Source organism: Sphaeramia orbicularis, chromosome 13 (genome assembly GCF_902148855.1).
Source record: "Sphaeramia orbicularis chromosome 13, fSphaOr1.1, whole genome shotgun sequence".
NCBI classification, from domain to species: domain Eukaryota; kingdom Metazoa; phylum Chordata; class Actinopteri; order Kurtiformes; family Apogonidae; genus Sphaeramia; species Sphaeramia orbicularis.
In genome coordinates this window covers 27,664,921-27,687,332 of record NC_043969.1, presented here as the reverse complement: position 1 = coordinate 27,687,332, position 22,412 = coordinate 27,664,921, and positions in this window count along the sequence as shown.

The window sequence follows — 22,412 nt, the reverse complement described above, 5'->3', positions numbered from 1 at the left end:
TTGGTTATTATCAAGAAAACATGGAAAATGGATAGATATCAGCTCTGAAATTAAACTCTTATGAGCTATTTTTGTTGTTATTATTGTACTTCTGCAAACAAATGTACCTTTAGTTGTACTAGGCATTATAATGAACAAGAAATTAAAGAAAACAAGGATGGTCTAATAATTTTTTCCACGACTGTATGTATAGAATGCTACAGTTTTTTCTTATGTTAAACTTTGTGTTTCATAGAATGTGGTATTAGTCTTGAACCACAGTCTGTTCTGCTGTATCTGTGCACACAAACTACTGAGGAACAGTACAGCCACAGGGGAGACCAGACGGGGTCAGAGCGGCCCACGGGACCCTCCCTGTTCCTGTGAGAGCTGCCCGAGAAGGGCTCAGTCTGTGCCATTTCAGGGTGATGTAAGGACTCTGGTCCCGATGAGGGCGGTACGAAGGCCGCGCTGCCATTTAATGGTGCCCTCAACTGACCTTTTCATTGAGTCAAACCAAAGGAAATCCATGTCCATGACCTTTGAGGTGCATCTCTCCATTCTGGCACAGGAAGAAAAAAAAAGAGCGGTTGATTGGGATTGAAAAGGGCAGGCCTGTGTACACACAGGACACATGACCCTTGAACTCTAACCTTTAAAAAGTGTCACGAGGGAGAGAGTGGTGTGGGATTCGATTGGAAGTCAAATATGAGGATTGTCAACATTGTTAGACTGACTGTGGTGGAAATGAAACCTGTCATATCAGGTTCAATGCCATAAAGTATGAGAAGTTTATATGTATCTATTAGGGATCAGCTGTGTTCATAAAGTCATTGTCCTGAATTACAAATATGCAGTATACTCAGCGGCCATAACCGGCTCATCACAGGTTCCAATCTGGCCCACAGGATGAATTAGTGAAGTGCAAAAATTACACTGATAATATTAACAGACAAGAGTGTCAAAGTCATTTTAGTTCCAAACTCTAAAATGTTAACAATATAATGTTTATTACTGAATGTTTTGTGTCTTTGTAGATCCACTGCAGTCTGTAATTTGTAATGCACACGTATAAACAATAAGCTGAGGTATAATATAGTTGCAATAGTTCAAATTTCAGGTTCATATTTTTTGTGAAAGGATACTTTGCAAATGTAAACCTTTTCATAATTTCATTTAACTTTTTTTGCACTAAAACAAGAGAAAGAAATAAAGAAAGAAATAAAGAAATAAAGAAATAAAGAAAGAAAGAAAGAAAGAAAGAAAGAAAAGAGAAAAAATGGAGTTCTCATTATTTCTAAGCTATTATGCTATTAACAGCCTATAGTTAAGATGATATTGTCCGGTATGTGCACTGAACTAAAATGAGTTGGATACCCCTGTTGATCTTAGGATATAGTATGAAGAAAGCTACTGGTGGAGACTGCAAACCAGTAAAAAGGTGTGTCTTCCTTCTCAGTTAAAGGTCCTCAGATCTGGAATAAAAAAAACATCAGCTAATGTAACCGTTTTCAACCATGAGGCAAAACTGTGGCTCAAACAACTCAGTGCACACTGACTCACTTCCAGTATTGATCCGGTCCATCATCCTGTTGTTTTACTCTGTTTTATTCTCTTAACTTGCTGTGTTGTTGACTGTTTCTAGATCTGTGCTAACGGGGATGCATCTTATTAAATATCTGGTCTTTGTTGATTTTACTGCTGTTTTGATGTACATATTTTGTTTGTTTGTAATAGTGTTGTTTCTTAACCCTTTATAGGGTTCATATAGACATACTCATACCTTAGTGTGTTTTCGGAGGACCTAACAAGACTTTATCACATTAGTGAAATTTTGCAAAAAAATTTTATTGTCATGTACAAAATCAAGGTCAGTGAAGTTACCATATTTGTTTCCTTGCCTGTAAGTGGCAAAAAATCCAAGAAGTATATTAAAAAATACAAAAAAATAACAAACAAACAAACAAACAAACAAACAAAACATGTAAGGTGAAAGGTGTATGTATTTTATAACATTAGAACATCACTTTTAGAACATTAAACCAACATAAATGCTGATCCAGACCCCTGTCCACATCCACATTATCCCTTTGAACATCATTCCTTACATTAGTACCATTACTTCATGGTACCTAACAAAGAAGGTACACTCACTGTTCATGCAGAGGTGGACCTTACAGACCCTGGAGACCACATTGGACTTGAGTGTGTTGTTACACTGTCCTCGCTGCACTGCAAAAATCTAAGTCTTACCAAGTGTATTTTTCTGATTTGAAGTCAAAATATCTTATCACACTTAAAATAAGACATAATCACCTAAAGAGTAACTTTTCAGTGAGATATATGAAATTATTTTTAGACAATAGATCTTGAAAATCTTTTTTCAAGAAATCTTACCAAGATAATTTTCACTTGTTCCACTGGCAGATTTTTTTTTTTTTTTTTTTTTGCTTGAATGGACTCTGCACAGCCTCACTACTTTCTGAACTTCAGGTAGGTCTTTTATTTCTTGTCTTTCATTATTGGACACACTGATTAATCCAGGTGTGTCTGCTACTTGTTGGGACAACTGATTGATTAGGCACACCTGGATTAATCAGTGTGTCCAATAATGAAAGACAGGAAATAAAGGACCTACCTGAAGTTCAGGAAGTAGTGAGGCTGGGCATAGAGTCCATCAAGAAAGAAAAAAAAAAAAAAAAAGATTGAATTTTAAGCAAAAAAAAAAAAAAAAAATCTGCCAGTGGAACAAGTGGTCTAATCTTGGTAAGATTTCTTGAAATAAGATTTTCAAGATCTATTGTCTAAAAATAAGTTCTTATATCTCACTGAAAAGTTACTCTTAAGGTGATTATGTCTTATTTTAAGTGTGATGAGATATTTTGACTAGAAATGAGAAAAATACATTTGGTAAGACTTAGATTTTCGCAGTGTGGAACTGTTGATGTGTCTGTCTTGAAATGTATGCAGAAATGACCACAAATAGTCACTTGTCTGATAAAGGGTTAAATGGATCCAAGTCCTGGATGGATTTCATCAGTTACATGTTTTTAAACGCAGCAGTGGTGGAAATAAACCTTTTCTTCCAACAGCAGTCCACAGGTCTTCCTGTGCCTTGGCTTGTGCGTACACACACTTCCCACTAGGAGGCTCACTTGTCTCACACTACCCATCATCCACCGCTTTGCTGCTTTGCTGTATCCGGGTAAAGAAGGCAAACTCGGAGCGTGGACCTAATTGATTGGGTCAAGATTTGGATGTCAACAGTGAGACGACAGTTTAATCCTGCAGCAGCGGTGAGATGAATGCAGGAGACCATCATCTGAAGCCCCTCCGTATTGATGTGGAGCCCCACTCCCCCCTTCTCAGTTTGAAGTTGGGGGAAGAAAATAGGTTTGACTAAACTCCTGAGATACTGAGGGATGGAGGTGGGGGTGGAGGGAGGTGGAGGTGGGGGTAAAGCCTTAGAATAAAGACAAAGAAGTTAATTTGAAGTCATTGTTGGTTGGTATTAGAGGCGTGAGGTGCTTTTTTAGTGAGAGGCATGACCAAAAAAAGTTCTGAGGTAGACAGCAGCATCAGGAGGAGGAGGAGGAGGAGGAAAGGGACATATATGGAGAAAAAGAGACTGCTCTTATGATGAGTCGAGGCACGTATCTCCGCTCAACCGTGTCTTTCTGGGCTTGGAGCTCGCAGCTGCGGGTATTGAATTCAGATGCGTCCTGTGTGTGCGCACAGGCCGCTACAGGTGGAAATGCTCTTATCAATACGGACTGTCCGAGCCTGACTGCCGGCCGATCCGTCTCATTGATGATTTTAGGGGCCCCTGCCCTCCCTTCTCCTCCCCGAGGAGCCCATTGATTAATGTCTGGGTCACCGTGGTATTTCCATATTGATACCTCGATTGATGACGGCGCTCCAGGAACAAGCCATATTGACCATCTGGAAAGTGATCCGTTCAAAGTGTTTGGCGGATGTATTTATGTATAATGGGCGTAATGAGAGGGGGACATGTGTTGGGACCCCGGAAGATTTAGGTGGTTTTACCCTGATGCCTCCTCTTGCCTCATTCCTCCTTTTCTTTCAATGTATATTTATCACTAACGTTGAATATATAAATATAAGAATATACAGTTCCAACCAACAATATACACAGGTAAGTAAATGCACAGCATGTCATTTCCTGTGTTCCTATAGTGATGACAAGTCGCCCATAAAGCTGGAATAATATTTTTAGACACATTCCTCTTTTTATTCCTGTTTATACACATTTTTTATGCACATTCATACTCATCACTGGACCTTTGACCAGGTCCAATGATTACATTTAGAGTCCCATTTACACTTTATCAACAAAAGTATGTTATTCCAGCTTCATGGGAAACTGCATATGATGCTTTGATGTTAAAAGTGCAGAATATCAAATATCAGGTGTTTGGTTTCAAGAAAACAACCATACAGATGATCATGTAGGTTTAAAACCACAAGTAAAATCTAAATTATTGCCTATTAAAGTTATGTTTCATTGGGTTTAAGGTCACAACATCCCCACTTCAAAACCTGATCTATTGATTATCATGTTTCACTATTCAGTTGTAAAATATTCTATTCCAACATTATAAGTAACAGTGTTAAGTAGAAATAATCCCTTCAGCAGTATGCTCTGTGATACGACAGTTCAACACCCCATCAACATCTTTCCTTTTTTACTGGCTGTTTTCAGACCTCTAAAAGCGATTTAAAGTTTTACATATACAGGAAAACACTCCAGTTAAACATCTGTGATGAGGCATCGGATGGCTGCACAGAATCAAAGCATACCGTTTAGTGAACCATGGCTTTAAGTGGAGTCAAAATTAGTTTTTTATAGCAATACATTTCCAAAATGAATTTGCACATTTGTTTACTTAAAGTCAGTAGATAACACTGGTCTACAAGCAAAATGTGTCCAGAGTAAAAACAGTGAAACTTTACCAAATTTGGGTTACTTGAAAATAAAAATTAAATCAAAAGTATTATAGTCTTTGAGATATAGTATGTGGTCAAAATCTACCAGTTCTACTTCAAACCCTGCACATTAAAAGACATAAATTTTTCAGATTCCTCCTAGTTGTCGATTTCTAAGTATATTATGTAAATGTGCGTCAAAACTATGTCTATGCAGCAAGACTTGATCATGCATCTAAAAAACATCAGCAGATCAGATTGTAGACCACTATAAATAAAAAACAACCCACCAGGAGAATCACATAAACAGCTCATGAACTTTAGTTACTAAGTTACTAAATCATAATGATGTCAGGTCAGATTAGGTTAGTTTTCAATCTGTTGCGGGTGTCAGCTAACAGGATGGTGATAAATTAGTTTTCTAAACGTCATGTGATGACTAACAGAGCCTCAAACTGCAGGGGACCAATCAGCATCAGCATGTGCCAAATACAAAAAACAGCTTACGTAAAGAGAAACATCTGTCACAGCTGTATGTGTGCTACAGACGGGCGAAGTGTTCAGGGTCGGACCGGACTAATAATTATTATATAACCTCATGTGACCTTAGTGTCTGTGTTTTTGTTAGTGATAGACTTATAGTATATTTGGGAGGTGTTTATGTCACGTTGCCAGTCTGCTGTTACATGATCATACTGCTGTGATGTTTCCACAGTATCTTTCTAAAAGTGTCTAGTTTTTTCTTCACCAGGTCAAGTGCACACACTGCATAATGTAGAACAACTCCACAGAGAGCTCAGACTTGTGAACTCAATTTTGCAGACACCCTAATTTAAAGGACAGAGAGACAACAACACGATTCTGTGGGACTAGTTCTGCTTGTTGTGGAGATTACTTTAGAGGCAGAGGGCATTGTGTGGAGATGATAGTTGGTGAGAAAAAATAAAGAGCTGAAAAGACTCGACTTTGCGCTTTTAGGGTCAGTGGTCGAAATGGGCACTCAGCCCGCGGGTCCCTGTGACATGGATCAGGGCCCCAACGTATATCTGCTGATTACATTTCCTGAAGTGGAAAAAATGCAAATAATGTATGAGCAACGTGCTTGTTTTTTTGCTTGATTAATTATGCCGTTTAATTCCAGATCCACCACGCTGCTCCACCGTATAATTTCCCAGTGGTCTTGGCTGTTTCTTCTCTCACATGCGCTCTCTCCTTTTTTTTCCTCATTGCAAAATGAATCATGGATCCAACCGTCTGTACCCGGGGGAGAGCGGCGAGCTGGCGAATGGGCTGACCAATCATGAGCATCAGAGGCAGACACACAGACGGAGGCAGCCTTTTGTTGTGCACTGCACTCATCAAGTTAGAAGACAACTACCGATTTGGCCTGAAGAAAATTAAAAGATGGAGTGTAAGGAGGCAAAATTACTAACTTCATTCCTGTTTGTCAATCTGTTTTCACTCTGTTGTTAGAATAAATGTCTCCTTTCCTTTCCTTTCCTTTCCTTTCCTTTCCTTTCCTTTCCTTTCCTTCTCTTTCCTCTGCAGTTCTAATCAGACAGGTACCATGCATTTTTCTGAGTGGGTGGCAGAGTTTCACCGCCATTCACAGTGTCAACAGGGACCCTGACCACTCTTCTATTCCCATCCTGGCCAACCTTCCCTCAGCCTCCTGACAGTTTCAGGTTAGCCCTCTCTCCCCTCTCCCCTGGCCCTCCTTTTCTCTCCCCTCCAGCTTTCCTCTCTGGCTCTCCCAAGGGCCCCACTGAGAATACTGCTCAGATCCAGGCCTCTGAGCCCCAAAGCCGGCCCTAATCCGCCGCATCGATCGCCCTGAGAATTTCCTCCCCAGCACAGCAGGCCTCGATCCCCAGCACTCACGCTCCTCGACCCTGAACAGACAGCACTTCTCAGTTAGAGAGACACAGAAAATCAGTCCAGACACATTACCTGTGTCTTCTCACTAGAGGGGCCTTTGCTGATGTGATGAGTGTTATTAGGTGGGTACTGCATGTTACTCCTCAGAGAGATGCTGCTCTTATGTTGACTTGGCTGCCCTTAGGTTGTGAACATCTCTTACACTTTCAGACTGAGATATTTATCTATTTATCCATGCAGTCTATTCTAACACACCATAAGGTGCAGTACAACCATTTCTAAGTGTCATTTAAAGGTGGGGTGCGAGATGTTTTCCTGGAGCATTTTTTACTATATTGCTTAAATCCCCTTCACACCCCAATTACAACCAATTAATTAAATGCTCTAACACAAAAATAAAAAAATTCAGTCACCTGTGGAACGGACAGGACTGAAAAAACACCAGCCAATTATTTTGAGCGCCCAATCGAAATGATTGAATGGTGATACATCTATCAAACTCATCTGCCATTTGTCCCTCCCCCCTTCCCCTCTGTGCGTACCCCTCTTCGTGCGTTCTCAGAGACTTGGAGCACTTGTTCAGGAAGCGAAGCTAGAGCCAGAGCTTGGCTATATTAGGATGGAAAGTTCACCAGCAAACTGTTTTGTCACCAACATAAATCACCAGTAAATGTAATGGTAGTCAGATAGGTATGAATTGGGGCTGATCTGTAAGAGCGGAGGTGCTTTGAGGAGACTGATTGAGGTATGCATGGATCGGGGCCGGGGCTGCCGGAGCCAGGGCCGCCGGACCCAAGCGAATTGTTGCTGTACAGTGCTTGTGAAGCCTCGAGAACAAGCATTGCGCATGCCAGCACTCTGGAGGCGTGGCTTCGGGGAGATGTCTGAAGAAAGGGGTTTGGACTTTTGAATTGAGTATTTTCAAAATGTAACTTGCTCCAACTGTTTTTCTAAGATCTCATACCCCACCTTTAAGTCTTTGTCTTTTCTGTTCCTCTAAGTTACAGAGTTATTTCAGCTCGTTGTATAGAAGTATAGATCTCCTGGCAGAAGGATAGGCTGTATTTCCATCCATCATGCTGATGAAGATATAGTAAAGGAAGGTGGAGTATGCTGTTCAACTCAGCTGGAAGATGAGAAAGCATCATTACTAGTGTCCTCCAGGGAAAGCTCCCAACCAACAGTCTATCCCATGTAACATACTTGTTCATAATTTATTTACACGCCAAGCCTCCCCTGGACTCTGCTGCGTGCGCTTTACTGCAAATGTGGAGGTATTGGAGTGGTGTCTTCTTCTATCGCTGTCTCTTCCTCTGCTTGGGAACCAGACTAGTGAGGCTATAGCCAGTACAATAGTAGATGATTAAACCTCATACTTTATTAACACACTTGTTGTGCGGTTGGCATGCTAAGTGTATCTCAATCATGAATGAGAGGGAGGAAAATCTGGAACATTTGGCCCAGTCAAAATGTTGCTCTGTGGACCAGTTAGAGCATCTCTGTCTATATACTGGCATTCGAGAACCAGTACAGATGGTAATGTATCAATTCTCTGTCTAAACAGGGCTTGGAGCCACATTTCTAAATCAACCCCAGAGATATTTTTGTCAAAAACTGTTTTTTTGGGGGGAGTAAATTTACAAATACAGTTGACGTGAACTGCAAAAACATCCTTCATGCATGAGTTCTTTGTTGTATATATATATTTGTATATTGTCTGTGGTGTAAATTTAGTGCTGTACTGTCTTCCGTCCATGATCAAAGTTCTTTATTGGCTTTTTCTACCTGAGCTGACCACACACCTCACACCTCCCTTCCTAAAACACAAACACAAACACACTCTAATTCTGCAGGTTTCTCTCCATCACACCACTGCCAGCCTTCTATACTCGAGTGTGTCGCTCTTTCCTCCCATACCTCTTCCTCCCTGCCCTTTCCTCACGCCTGTTTCCTCTCCCCTGCTCTCCTCTTTTCTCCATCCTCTCTTCCCGTTCTACCCTTGCTCTCCTCTTGTCCGCTCCCTCCCTCCCTCCCTCCGTCCCTCCCTCCTTCTTCTCTCCTCTCTCTCTCTCTCTCTTTCTCTTTATTAATTTATTGGGTTGTTATTCTCCTTGCCTGGCTCCGCTAATGAAGGCAGGATGCAGATGAGGGCGAAGGTCGTCTCCGTAGCGATCGACCCCACCGCCCTGCAGCATGGCACTCTGACTGGCACAGGTCAGTGGCAGCTGTCAATCAAACACATACACACATGAACACACATGCGCACACACCATTACTGAAATAAATTCATACACAAAGATACTGTAACTGCTGTGATACGGAACAATTAACACCTTATATCTGCTCAAACTCAGAATTTTTGCAGCATGTAATGACTTTAAACAGTAGTTTACAACCTTTCTGGCTAAAACCCTTAATAAGAAGCAACAGTTACCTGCAAGTTTGTCATAGGTTGTATGTCTTTGAGCTTTTGACTAGTTATACCAAGACTTTTCTCTCTTAGACTACTCTATTTTAAGCATTTTAAGAGGCTTGAGGCTTAAAAACCAGACAATAGTAGAAAAAGTTTCAATAATTAACAACATTTTAAATAGCAGAATTGCATCATTTGCCAACTACTGCAGTCTAGTACAACAATTCATCAACAAATCACAACTTTAAGGTCCAGTGTGTAAGATTCAGCATGACTTAGAATGAGCTAATCGCATTGACTGGAATTTAACATAAGTATGACGTTAGTGTATAATTGTGCAAAAATAAGAGCTGTTATGTTTTCATTACGTGGGGATGAGTTGTTTTTACCTACAGAAAGAGCAGGTCACCTCCATGGAGACTACCATGTTGCACCATCTTGTTTTGTACAGTAGCTCAGAACAAACTTCCTCTTTTTCTGTTTCATAGTGGATGGCATTGCCGTTAGCAAGCAGCAGCGTCTTAGCAAGTTTTCAGACCAGGTTGCAGGGGTATATATGCGCACACACACACATACCATACATTTACAATGAAATTACATCTTGATATCTTAAACTACAATTTTGAAGGACAACAATTAGGTCAGTTGTGTTAGTTTTGCCGAGCTTCACACGATGAAGGGATACTAATTGTTAATGACAAAAAAGCAAATTTTTCAGTGTTCAGTCATCTTCAGTGCTTCAGACTGACCCCTCTAAAGAGACCTGACCTGATGGATGGAAACCACTTCCTTATAGAACATCAAAATGTGTCCATGAAGACGCTTGTATATGCAAATATTTATATAGACAGTATTTTAATTAGCGCACCAGGAGATGCATTTGCGTAGCCACAGGTCATTGTCTTATAGCACCGTGTCTAACCTCTGTTCCATTTGTTCATTGGCCCCTGCAGAGTGAAGCCCTCTGAAATGCTCCTCCCTGCCTTCTGTATCAATGCACTTGTAGCATTTCAAACCTCTGCTCTTCATCACAGCACGCTGGAAGACTGTGTGTGCTTGTAGATGCACTCTGCGTTCAGACATCTTGTATGCATGTCTGTTTTGTTCATGGTTATTGTTGTGGGTTTATTTGTGTGCTCAGCCATGTTCATGAGTGTGTTCACCTGCATCTGGGCGTACGCCAGTGTGAGTGCACGTCAACCACACATACACACACATATCTCTATTAGCAGTATAGTAGTGTTAACAGTGTTATGCCATGCGTGAACCTCCCCACCTTTCCCTCATATCTATGCAAAGCTGGGGTCCTGTCAATCAGTCACCTTGGTGACATAGAGCCCCACCTCCCCAATTAGAGCTGACAGGGCAGGATTAGGAGGGGGGGCGGGCCCCCGCCGACCTGCCTACGTGTCAATCACGCGCCGGGCATCCACACGCCTGTTTACTGTCAGATCCCATCTCCGTCTGTCAGACTGCACGGCAACCGTCGCCGAGGGAGGAGAGGAGGAGGGTGGGGGAAGGCGGAGAGGGGGGAGGAGGAGATCTGATCGGAATTAACTATGCTTCTCCCCACAGACCGGCCGTGCTTTTAATTCATGAAAGGGATGAGAGGAAAGTGGGAAGAGAGAGGGAGTAATAGAGGGAGGAGAGCATTTAAAACCCAGAGCAGGGCCTTCTTTAGAAGTTTTCAGAGTGATGTTTCTTCTCTCCCTGACAATCACTTTTTTCTCTTGCTAACTCTCCCTCCTGTCTTTCTCTCTCACAGTCTACTTTGGAAGGTGTGCTCATACCACGTTAGAGGTGCTAAGTTTTTCAGCACACTCTCTCTCTCTGAAGTTATTTGACCCTGGTTCTGTAAAAGTCACACAAATATGTATTAGTAATTTTTTGAGTTAGAGTTAAGGTCAATTTGTTTAGTTCTGCACATGCTCATGCAAATTTGTGTCTGTTTCGGTGCATGTCTGGGAATGAGGGTCCTGCCTACACACCTACAGTTTGTGAATACATAATGGTGTTGTGCTCCTTGGACTGTGGGCTTTAAAGCAGCGTCATGTGCACAGAGTTCACATAATGCTAATGTGTGTGTGTGTGTGTGTGTGTGTACTGCTTCTGTGGTCCCTGTTGTATGTGCATTTCTTCTTTTTTAGGGTCTGTGGTGGTGGCTTCACTTTGACCCCAGTGACCTCACTCTAATCCCTTAGCAAATGAGGGCTGTGTGGGGCTGAAGGGGGTGTTTGGGGGTCTGCACCAAGTCACTGTTTTAGGATTAGAGGACCAGAGTAAAGGTCTAGGGGCTGTTAGGGATGAAAAAAAGGAAAACAATAGATGGTCCTGGAGATTAATGGAAGGATTTTGTTAGGTTTGTGTTGGCTACCAGTGGTTTTATTACATCTGCTAAGGAGGTTATATTTTCACGGCTGTATGTTAGTCTATTAGTTAGTAGGATTAAGTACCACTGATTTTCAGATAAGTGTAATAAAAGGTTACACTACAAATAATAAAGCACTGATTGTTTCTTGGTGTAGGTCACTCATGATTTATAGAGAAAGCACTTACTTCATATTCACACGGTGAAGAGTGAAATCCTTCCTGGTTTCTTTAGAAGTTCAAGATAAATATTCCAGCCTAAGCCCTGCCAATTCCTGCCTAAATAAACAGGACAATCATTCAGATGAGTCTGAGAAAGTTATTCTGTTGTTAATGAAATGCCATATTGTATTGCCAGATGGTTTCTTGTAACTTGGTGCTGTGAAATCATTGGATCCTTCAGCTGCAGTCACAATTATATTACAAACAATCCAGCAAAATGTAATGCTATTTCACTACTTAGGCACCACAGAAAGACAGAACTTTAAATGGTTGCATCATATCAGCATCACTTTTGTGCAATTGTTCCTGTAAAGTATTCCTAAAATTTAGAGAATCTCAAAAATATTATGTGTTTTAAGTCCAGATGAACTCAAAATGCTTGTTTTATTGATTAAACAAAATATTTAAAGGTGTAGAACACTGACAGGCAGCTTGATTTTCTCAATGCTTATTTTCTTTCACCTTGTTTTTAGTGTTTTTTCCTGCATAATTTGTCAGGTGAATTAATAAGTGTCAGTTTACTCCGAATAAACAGCTTGTCTGCTTTTTTCTGCAATATACGACTGACAGGTATACATGTATGATGCCATTTTTGCTGATAGCTGTATGTTCTCAGTATTTGTTGGTACCAGGAATATGTGGGTTGTACGTGTGTGTGTGTGTGTGTGTGTGTGTTTGCATTAGAGATGCGTTCCAGGGTTGTGTCTCAGACGCAGCTCAGGTGTCTGTTGGTGTCTGTTGAACGACCTCGCTGCAGGGAACAGGCTATCAGGCTGAGAGGGAGGCTATCATGTTAATTACTTTACACACACCCCGCCAGCCAAGCGTGCAACACAACTGCTGAGCTCACACACACACACACACACACACATACATACATACACAAACACACTTACACATGCACCTGAGCACATATTCTGTAAGATGTGCATGCAAACACACAAAATCACCCGTCTTTCTTTCATTTTGTCATTTTTCTGCCTTCCCACTCTTTATGTTTGAAGACCTTGGACATCAATTCCCTTCTGCTTTCAAGAAAGATCGTTTTATATTCTAATCAATTCAACTCCGTCCTGTGAAATTAATTGACATTCATTCAATGATTTTAAATTCCTCCGAGGCTGTTCTTTTGTTTCAGCCTGTCAGTGAGCTGCAAGTGAGATTGGACTAAATGTTTTGTCATCTCACACTCCAGGGTAAGCCCGCTCCAAAGCATGAGCCTGAGGTCAGCTTAACCTCCTCAAATCTCGCCTTTACCGCTTATGAAAAGGGGGGGAACAATACAGATTCATGATCAGAAACGTGGGTGAAGCTCATTCTTCTGTGGCAGCCATCATATGTCTCCTCAGGAGGATATTTTAAGGGGTTTGAAAGGCAGGTCCAGCGCTCTCAGGCCGGAGAACGAGAGGAGTGGTATTGGCTGGGGCAGCTTGATGCCTTTAGTTAAATGATGCTGGCACACAGAGGGATTGCTTTGGGAAGTTGTCATCCATCATGATTTTAGAATGACTCAAAGCAGCACTCTCTGCTTTTGGGGTTATGTTCTGGGATTTGTGATTGATGTGCAGTGGATGTGTGCTAGAGGAGAGATTAAAAAAATAGACTGTATGTGTTTGTATGCTACAAATATGTAAAGATAGGCTGTTTGTTATCTGTTACTGATGAGAAGTTTAATTTTCTCTCTTCTTTTGTTTTGTTAACCCATAAAAACCAAGTGCTACTTTTGTGGCAGTTCGTAAATACATTTTTCTCTCTATTTAACCTTTCTTAATAGATTAATCACCATTTATTCAATCAATCAATCAATTTATTGCAAAATTATTACAAATATTCAAACTTGACCTTTATTTACAAGATACATTTTGTAATAGGATACCCCAGAAGCAGTCCTCAGCTTATGAATGGGGGACCTTAATCATGTGATGAGAGACACAATTTACATTATAATCTTGAATAAATTAAAATGTTTTAAATAATGACAAACATCTTTTAAAATATTTACTTATCTACCCTTAGATATGTGATAATATTATAATATTATCCTCTGTATTTTGCATTTTTTGCTGTAAATCATGTATTTTCCCTATATTTATTTTCCTATATTTTATTTAGGTGTTCATGAAAATCCAGTGCATATATTGTATACAGTCACGGAAAAAAATATTAGACCATCATTGTTTTCTTCAGTTTCCTGTTCATTTTAATGCCTGGTACAACTAAAAGTAAATTTGTTTGGACAAATTTAATGATAACAACAAAAATAGCTCATAAGAGTTTAATTTCAGAGCTGATATCTATCCATTTTCCATGGTTTTCTTGATAATAACCAAAATCACTTCAGTTCTTACATCAGTAGCTATGGCATTGTACTGACAAAAACAGTGCATTTAGGCATTCCATATTTTCTTTTCTGTCTGTTTTAGTCACATGATACACACAGGCGTTAGCACATAGCCATTGTTTTTGATGACTTTTGATGGTCTAACCATTTTTTTCCCCACAACTGTACATCAGGGTTCCCACGGGGTCTTAAAAAGTCCTAAAAGTCTTGAATTTACAAATCTGCATTTAATACCTTAAAAAAGTCTTTAAAAGGTATTAAATTTGATATGGCAGGACTTAAGTTATGTTGTCATAAACTTGTTCGCTGTACTGTGTTTAAATGTGTCTGGGAAATGTCCAAGCTGCAAAGAAGGTAACTGTAGTCGACTCAGGTCCGCCTGTTCTAACCCGACAATTTATATTGAAATAAGGAACTAATTATGGCTAACTTTGGTGTAAATAAATACATTTTCCTAAGTTCTAGGAGTCATGAATTTTTGCCAGTATGTCCAGGAAATAGGCTGTGAAATGGGCATTAAATTTTGTTCCAAGAAGTCTTAAAAAGGTCTTACATTTAACTTGTAGAAACCTGTAGGAACCCTGATATGTATATTAATTGTATCAGAAACAGAGAAAACGGAAGAAAAAGTGACTTTTTCAGCAAAGATTATCAACAAGTGGTGCCAGGCACAACAAACCCCACCCCTCACATGTATTATAGCTTATTTTGGCATCGATCCAGCTTATGTCATCACGTGTATGTGTGTGTTGATGTCAGTTGTGTGTGATGTCGTATATGTGTGTGAAGCATGTCAGTTGCCTCTATATACGTGCCAAGTTTGAAGTAAATTGAAACAAAACTGATGTTTAGACAGGTGAAATTTCACCCATTATAAGTAAATGGGAGAAAAATAAAAGATTAAAAAAAATCAGAAAAAATTTTAACTTTGACCTTATTTTCCCAAAATGTAATGACCTCTATTCTGGGTCACTGGCAATATACAAACCCAGTTTAGTATGAATTCCACTAATAGTTTTGCTGCTACAGACGTTTGAAATTTCGCCCATTATAAGTAAATGAGGGAAAGAAAGATTTAAAAAATTCATAAAAATTTGAACTTTGACCTACTTTTCCCAAAATGTAATCAGATCTATTCTGTGTCACTGGCAATCTATAAACCCAGTTTGGTATGAATTCAACTAGTAGTTTTGCTGCTAGAGTTTTAACCATCAAACAAACAAATGAACAAAGAAACCAAACCAAAAACAATACCCCTTGCCTCCCTTTTGGGGGGTGGGGTAATAAGAGATCATAAGACAAGTGTGTCTATCCACTGTCATTGATCCAACTCCATGGGTTTACTGATGAATCAGTGTTGAAGAAGATGACGGTGTTTCCACGTACACTACGGAGCCTCTGAACGTCCAAATGGGTCATATCTGATGACCATGAAAAGATGACAAACTGTGTTTTACACCAATTATTTACATGGATTGATAGGATCAGTGGATCAACAGGTATTAAATATTTTAGATCAGTAGATGCTGTTGGTTGCTAGTAGATGTTTGGGTCTTTATGGGTTAAAGAGTTTAACAAAGACCCAGTTACTCCAAATCAGATAACAGTGATCGTTGTAACATTTTCTTCTTCTACAATTAAATATGTGAGAGCACCTGGATGTGTGGGGCAGGATGTACACATGTACCCCAGAGTTTATATTATTGTATTTCTTTAAGCTGAGCCATTTTGTCTGTCTCTACTTTTCCCTCTCTTCTTTTTCACACATTTGAGTCTCACCTCAGTTAATTCTTCAATTAGCGTGATCCCGATATTCAGGAGAGATCATGGAGAGGGCCTCACCAATCGATGTCCAATTAGCAACCTCCTCTTGCCCAGAGAAAAGGGGGGTGCCCGCTGTGGTCATTTTGGAGAGCGCTGAGGTTGGGGTGGGGTCTGGAGTTAAAAGTAGAGATGGAGGAGAGAAAAGGGGAAAAAAAGACAGAGGTATTGAAGATGCTTAAGGCACGAAAAAGATGAAAAGAGGGTGAGAAGAAAGCATTTAAGGCAGATGAGGTCTATAAGTGGGTGGAGGTGAGGAGGGAGCACTGGGGTCTGAGGAGGTGGGGTGTAGATGTTAGATGCTCAATCAAGCTGTGTGAGGACAGTGTAATTAATCCATTGAAGATGTCTGATTGCAGATGACTTTGGGAATACCAGAGTGGTGCCTTGGCCTGGGGGAAGGGGGAGGGCAGGAACAAGATGGATGCAGGGATGCGGGGAGAGGAAAAACGGAAGGGCAAACAGAAAGAGAGAGATTAATTGAGAACAAGGAGATACAGTAGCTTTTAAATGAGAAGGATGAGTTCCAGTGACAATGTGGAAAAAAAAAGGAAAAAAAAAGAAAGAATTGATCATGTCAGGGTCAGGCGGAACCATCACTCACTGCACTTCAGGCATAAAGACCTCCGCCGGATGTATGTAAAGAAAGAAGCACAGGGCTGCAACTCATCCCAGAGTTTCTCACTGAAGTTGAACTAAAACACTGTGGTACCAGACAAATGACTGCCTTTTCTCTTCTAATGCTAATATGCTTTTAAGGCTCTAAGCTGAGGGCATTTTGCTTTCTTTGTTTAATGGACTATTCATTTGTTTGAATGCTTTTTGTTTCAGTTGCCACGGTACAGTCGGCTTGGCTTTAGCTCAGCTCTAAATGCCACGTGATTTACTTACCTGCCTTTATAATCTAATTCAATTTGATAAAGCAGAGTAATCATCTGAGTATTATTGTGAGTACTCATCATGCTGATAAGGTGATTTCGCTCTATTGCTATTGAACTTTTTGTCTGATTATTCCTCACGTTGCATTCATACTGTGCCCGTCTGTAGCTGATAGCACACGGCTGTTTTTCAGCAGGACAGTAAACTGTGTCAGAACTTGTACAAAGCATGCTTGCAAGTAGAAGATGCTGACAAAAGCTGAATTTCCTAAATGTTTGACTTCTTCTTTCATGGCAGAGTAGACAGACTGGATCTTGACAAGTCAAAAAAAAAAAAAAGGACTCAAGGCTTTTTCAAGTCAAATGGAAGCAAACATTTCAGTTAGTTGTTTTGGTTCTCTGCTTCCTTATTTTTACTTATTCATTGTATATATTATGTTGTGTCTGTGCTGCTTTGTACAGCAAAAGAAATACCGTGTGAGTTTTTCTTTGACAGTAGAATTGGATTTGAAATGAGACCATATCAGATGAAAACACTTCAGTTTTTTTTTCCATCAGGTTTAAATTAATATTTATTTAAGTTGTGTTTATCCATATCCCTTCAACTGCAGGGGACACATTGTTCAAGTAAATGTGGGTTAAAACCTAAAATAAATGTAGGCCAACTCAAGTACTCAGGTGTTTCAGAGCTGTGTTTAGTCTGATCATGTAGCAGGGTTAGTCCAGAAAAATGGGTATAATTCGTAGTGTTTTTCAGTTATTATCAGTGTTAACCCCATCAGATATAAATCTACAAGCTGAACCTAAACCACCATTTAACACTTAAATGTAGAGCGTTCACACATTGTAAACTGTTTCACTGTCCTACAACTTAAGACTGGAGTGTTCACACCTATTACAGTGGTGTACTGTTTTTTTTTTTGTTTGTTTTTAGAGATTAAATGTGCTGAAAGATGACACACACACACATATATACTGTACATATATTGTTTTGTGTATATTTATACTAGTGCTGTTTAACGACTAAATCAAATCACTCACAGGATTAATGTGGATTAATTTCAATTAATCACAATTAAATGTCATTTATTTTTGATGTATAATAATGGTGTTTCATTTTGCATGAGCAAACAGACTCAAGACAGAAGGGAATATATATATATATATATATATATATATATATATATATATATATATATATATATATGCACTTAACGTGTTTATTTAACACCTTCAACAGTTTCAACAAAACAACTTGAAACAACTGTTCCATCTTGTTTTTTTTTCACTCATATTTCCTTCCAAAGGACCACTGTGCTGTTTAGTGTCTTCCATCTTTATGGGTTGGTTCTGCTGCCTGTCACTACTGGATCATCTGCCCATTTGTGCATGAGTGACATTAACTCTACCTGGACAAACTGCCCCAAATGCATTGGCAGAGATGTTCTGCGCTGCAGATAAATTAATTGTGTTAATTAAAATTTTTAATCAAATTAATCATGATGATGGATTAATCTGCGTTAACATGTTAATTTTGACAGCCCTAATTTATACAATAGATGCATAAATCTTCCACTCGAAAGAACCTGGAAAGTGAATGTATTGTAATGTGCAGACAGTGTTTTAGCTCTGAGACAAACACTCCTTCTGAGTAAAACCCATTCTTTCATTCATTCTCAGAATTTCACATTTTGACCCAAGGCAATCTTGGAAACTGTAGCCAACCCACATTTTTGACTTAATATTTCTTTATTAGTGGCTCAAACTTGGTAAAATTTCACTACTTTAATTCTGGAGGTTTACTTATAAACCAGTGATATTGTTCCAATTTAGACATGAAGATACATGTTTTGCTTTGGCTGTGCACTTCTCTTCTTGTATTCATTTACAGCAGAAACTACATTTAATAATTAATTCCAAAACATAACCTTTTAATACATTCAATGAATAATTGAAAATGAAAGTGATACTCTTTAATGGACTGCTTTTTATGTATCTGCATGCCTCGAACGGTCAAGACTTGTGTTTATTAAAATCGCCATGGCAACAAAGGGGGGGGGGGGGGGGGTAGCCACTTTGTACTTGACTGACATCGTGCAACTGTGACCTGAATGTATTTACTCTCGTGTGAGTCAGCGGCATTGGCATGTTATTTAAATTAAAAATTCTAATTAACACTCACATTTTGTAACATTTAGCATTTTAATTAAATTATCTAAAGAGGTGATTATAAAAGAAAAGAACTGTGAAGCAGTATGTGTCCCTGAATGGATTTCTCAGCAGTGAATGTACATTGAATAGAGACATAGCTTCAAAGAAATTGTTCATTACTTTTGCGTGTGTGCGCTGTTTATTACAGATACGTTAAGTGATGAGGGAAAATGTCTCCGCTTTAAACATGCTTATATACCATTTTACAATAGGACTTGCCTTAAAAGGATTTATGAAGGACTGCATTTGGGTTATTAATTAGGAAACATGGCAAAAAGGACCTGTTGATTGCCAAATAGTGAGCCTACATTTGCTTTTACTATTAGGCACCAAATCTCTGAGCTTCTTTTATTTGTTTTTGGGGTTTTGCATTTTTCAGTAATGTTTTTGCTTCAGAATTAGAGTATTTTTTTTGGTTAATTGCTTAACATCCTGACTGATAAAGGGACAGCTACCAACAACTAATATTTAACAGAAGACACAGCAGATTGATTGTATCATGATCCTACCAAGTAATTAGCCTGAATCAGTGTTTGAAAACTGTGGTAAGAACTGTTTCTCAATGACTTATAACGTGTTTATTACCTAACTAAATCATAATCCATTTATAAATCCTTTATGAGGGTAGTTCTGTTGTAATATGGTACCAGTTTAGACGCAAAACACATTAAACACTTGCTGGCGCTCTTGGCTGGCTTGATTTTCTCAGCAGTGAAGAGTACCATTTCTTGGAGAGAGTGAAGGGGCACATGAGGTCCTGAAAAAAAAAGGTCAAGAGAAGTAGAAATTAGTGAAAGGAATATAAACAGAAGGATGACAGGTGGAGATAGAGTGATAGGGAGATACAAGAAGACTGCAGAGAAAATTGTCCAGAGTGGAGAAAAACAGTGACAGGCAGTGGCAGAGTAGAAGAAGAAATGTAACAGACAGTCTCAGGCAGAGCGAGGGAGAGGGAGACAGGCAGAGATAGACAGAGCGAGAGATAGACAGTGACAGAGGGAGAGATAGACGAGCTGTGTGAGGATGCAGAGAGTGTCCCCCTCTCTCGGCTGCTGCCAGAGGCAAACAGACAGCCTCTCTGCTGGTGGAATGCTAATGCAACAAGCTGCTCCTCTCTTGTCTTCCCCCCCTTCTTTACCTTTCTTCTTCTTTAACTCTCCTCTGTGTAGAAAGTTTAGAGAGTATAGACACAGGCATAGACTTTGATAATGGAGACCCTGACGTTTTCATGTTATTTGCACTTTGCAGATCTATTTGCGAATGTGGGTTCAGCAAATCAGGTGCAGTTTTACATCTACTCGGATCTCATAATAATTATTTATAATGGGAGGTTAGTTGTGTGTGAAAGCGCGTGTTGAGGGGAATCGTAGATTAGTTATTATTTGACCTCTGTTCTGCTCCACACCCTTCCTCTAAGCCTTACACTGACATCATGTTTGTCTGCAGCTCAGTAGCCATGGCTACGGTGGTGTCAGTGGGGGGTCGCCTTGTCAGGGGCCAATCGCAGGTCAGTTAGTCGACCTTTCTCTGTCTGTGTCACAGTTGGCTCACCTCTGACCCCGAAGTCTGAGCCTCGGCCTGACTCAGAGACACAGAGTGGTTGTTCACGGACAATAAATGTCTCTCAGCTTTATCATCCGGCCAGGTTGTTAACTTCCATCATTTAAGACATTCACACCACATCACACAGAGATACGCCTGCAAGAAAAGACGATGGTTATTTTTCCTCTTGAACTCCGGCACATTTTCCTGCTGTGGCAACAGTCATCAGTCCTCAACTTCAGGCAGGACATAACCTTGAGTGGAGCAAGCTGAGTCTGAGCACCCCCCCCCCTTCTGTCTGTCTGTCTGTTTGTCTGTCTGTCTGTCTGCAGAGAGATGGCAGCTTCTGAGAAATGGTGGCACACTCTGAAGTGTGATCCATTTAGATAGTGGCGAGGTTCTCTCCCTGTGCACGTGCACACATGTGTGCGCACTTAGGCTAAACACTCACCACACTACAAACAAACACTCGTGTGAGCATGTATGTACCCACAAACACACAAACCAATGTGCACCCAGACACAGAGAAACAGAAACAGATCTCTCTTCTCTCTATACACACAAACACACGCACACAGAAACACACACAGAAACAAACACACACACACACAGCAGTCTCTTGACATGCACTTGCTTGGTTGACAAGTCATCTCAGATAAGCTTGAGTGACAGGTAGGTAGTGTTGACTACTAGTGTGTGTAGAACACTCTGCTAGATATGGCCACCTTATGATTATTGTATACAATTTATTTAATCAGATTTGTATTATTTACTTGTAAAATAACATAAATCAATTTCTTGCTGATACAGTGCAGATATTTTTTTCCCATTTTCCTCTGTCTGTAGTGTTCATCTTGTATCAGGTCTATTTTTTTAAGACGTCTTCCTCTGTTTCATTTTGGTTGTTAATTTTCCTGCCACCTTTTCTATCTATGTTCAAACATATTGCACTGCTTCTGTCATCTAGAGAGAATCTTGCCAGTTTTTGGCAGCAGATGTATGTTGAAGCTATATTTTGAGGATTCAGGCCTTGTATACCCACTCGATTACACTGCACCCCCCCCCCCCCACTTCCTCTATCCCCAGGCCTCCCCATGCTCCATTCCTCTATTTTCTTATCTACTTTCTTCTCCTACTTGCTCCTCTATGTCATTGCCAAATCTCTCCTGTCTGCTCTCCTCTCTTCTCTTTCTGTCTTCTCCTCTCCCTCCCGCCTCTCTGTTTCTTTTACACACCCTCTTCTCTCTCTATCAGTCTCTCTATTCTGTGACTGCTCTGGCTGGTCCCCCTGTGGCACACCGTGTCGTGTCCCTAATTTATTTATAATTAGTGCTCTTTGTCAGGATGCGCGGGGAATGTTAAGGTACACGCCACCTCACTCTGGGTACAAATGGAGTGGTGTTCCTCCATCCTTCCCACCCGCCCCAACTGCCCAACAGACACGGCCACTGGGATGGACAGACCTTACATCCAAAACCCCGAGACAGACTCTTAAAATTGTAACGACTCCACAGAGAAGAAGATAATTCACTGCAAAAATATGTGTGTGTGTCTCATAAAGCCCTTACTTGTTAGCAGTGAAGGTGAGAAGAACTAGTTTCAAGTAGTGAGTGTGTACATTTTAAGAGGAAGGAATTTAAAAATACAGATGGTCTGTACACCTGGCCATCCACACTCTGTGGAGACACTATTTGTACCTGTGTGTCTACAACCAACCACGCTGCTTACACCCATGTATTTTATAGCATTGCATGATTTAAAGCCTTCTTCAGAAAGAGTTTCTAACATGTGATGAACATTGTGAAAAGGTCTA